Raw genomic sequence first — 2433 nt, forward strand, 5'->3', positions numbered from 1 at the left:
ATCCTATTTTAGTTGAACCGCTTTGTCCTAAATCAAGTATTTATTCTTTAAACAGAATTCTGTGGGAAAGAGAATGTTCCTGTTTCTTTCCTAGATATCTCCCTAAAGACAGCTGCTTAGCTCTAATAATTGAGAGGAAAAAAGATGTGGTTTTATTCACGTACCATATTATTTCCTTTAAAGCCCTCTCATTAGCATTCTGCGTATACAATGTCAAAGCACCTGAACAGAAACCCGAAGCTGAAATCACCTTGATGTGTGGGCTATACACATGAACGTAAATGTTGGATGACTGACCATTTTTCACCTTTGCCTGGATGTTCCGAGGCCTTGCCAATACTATACCCAATACAAATTCCTCCAATGAGATTGAAACATAACTGTTCATATTGGGCCTGCTAAGCTGCCTTAGTTTTCTTAATGTGATTGAAAACAGACCAAGGAATTAATGTAAAAATATTAAGTAATTTTGGACATAGTCTTTGTATTACATTGTCATCATTATCTCTCAGTTCTACCTCTATCATTTACTGGCTAGTCTTAAATTACATATTTATTCTACTTAAAAATAAAGTTAATATTTTTGTGAATATTAAAAATGTGCATGCTAATCATAAACATAAATGAAAAACGTGACAACGTTAAAAAGAAAATAAAAATCAGCCATGATCCTATAACCCTAGAAAAAAATTACTGTTATAATTTAGTACATTTCCTTCCTAACTTTTAAATGTGTGTGTATATGAATGTGTGTACTAGAGCCTAACATTGCTAATGTGTTGATGTCATTTCAATTTCCTTGGCTACCAGGCTTTCATGATATTTTAAAGTCTTGGTCTTTCCCCCAACTCACAATCATCCTGAAGAGCAAGAAGCTGTAGAAGCTCTATTGAGTTTCATCAAAACCTTAAAGGTGTAAGTCCAGCCTGAGCCCAGGCTACGCCTTCCCCTACATATGACTGGACGCTGATGGATGACTTGTCAGAAGCCTGAGCAGAACTCATCGCAAGATGTCAGACACAGAGACATGGGCCAATAGCAGGGCCTCGGGCATGGAGAGGAAATGCCACCTGACTTCAGTATGGTGTCTATGGCTCAGAGTTGCCTTCTAGTTCATTTCTCATAGATGTGTGCTCTGCATTCTAGGAAACAGGTGGGGCTACAGGGCAAAATAATAAAATAAAATAAAAGTATAGATCACTAATGTTTCTATAAGACATTGGGTGAAAAATAGTTCTGCTTTGAGACTCATGTGAAAAACATAACAGTAAAGGAGGCAAGATCCACTCTTGCACAAAGCCAGCTTGGTTTGGGTTTGTTGAGGCCCCAGAAAATACTCATGCACTTTGGCCTGTGGGGGGCCTCCCGTGCATCCCTAGTGGAGTCACTGCAAGTCAATGACAGCTCAAACAGAGGCTTTGCAGATGAAAGCTATTCATGAACGGCAGTTTTAAAAACAGTGAAACTCTGTCAATGGTTTTCACCCACAGGGCCAAGGTGAGAGGAAGGGAATCACAGATCACACACAGTAGGTTATTAATAAGCAAACATGAGATAAGCCAGACGATGGGTGTTAGCAGTGAGGGTAGTGGATAAGGAAGACATTTTAGATAGAGGTCCTATATTAACAACGGGAAATAAGAAACACAAACTATATCCACAAGAGGTCAAACCCCTTGGCCCAAGGAAGCCCCTTCTAGATTTGCTAGCCTCATACCAGCTCCATAAAATTTTATTCCTGACGACCCAACAAATATTTTTTTCTTTTTGTCTTCAGTAGATAAATAAATGGGCTCAGTATTCTCTATATATTCATTATGTATATACTTGAATACTGTGGTCTTTAATCCCTATTAAATAAATCCAATTGTTTTTGCCTTTCCTGAGGCCAACCCCAAAGCCATTTCTTCTGGATTGAATTTATACATCTCTGACTCTGGAGTCTGGCCATGAAGAGGCACTAGAAGGGAGTCAGAGTGAGGCTTCCTTCTGTCCCACTCACTGGGGGGTTTATTTTTATTCTCTGTAAAGACAGAAAGATAGAACAGAGTGAATGTATTTAAAATAAACCCTTTTTCCAATTTCTCTTTTTAAAAGAAAACTATTATATGCTTCAACCCTGAGCAAATAAGGAGGTGGAAGAGCTAAAGTTCTTTTACTCATTTAAGTCATCTGTGAATTAAATGGTTGTGAAATAGTGAGTAAAGGGAACACATTAAATGACGGGCAGCATGAGGTGCATTTGTACAACGACTGTGTTCACAGGCTGTAATTGTCTAATCACAGGCGATTTTAGCTGAACTTCTGTGAAAGATAAATAATGCAAATTTAGTCCTCATCATTGAAAAAAAAAAGTTCGATGCTGAATCAATCAATCTGCCAGGACATGATTATGGTGATGATGATGATGATGATGGTGATGATGATGATGAT

Source organism: Pteropus vampyrus, unplaced genomic scaffold (assembly GCF_000151845.1).
Source record: "Pteropus vampyrus isolate Shadow unplaced genomic scaffold, Pvam_2.0 Scaffold48, whole genome shotgun sequence".
In the NCBI taxonomy this organism is placed as follows: Eukaryota; Metazoa; Chordata; class Mammalia; order Chiroptera; family Pteropodidae; genus Pteropus; species Pteropus vampyrus.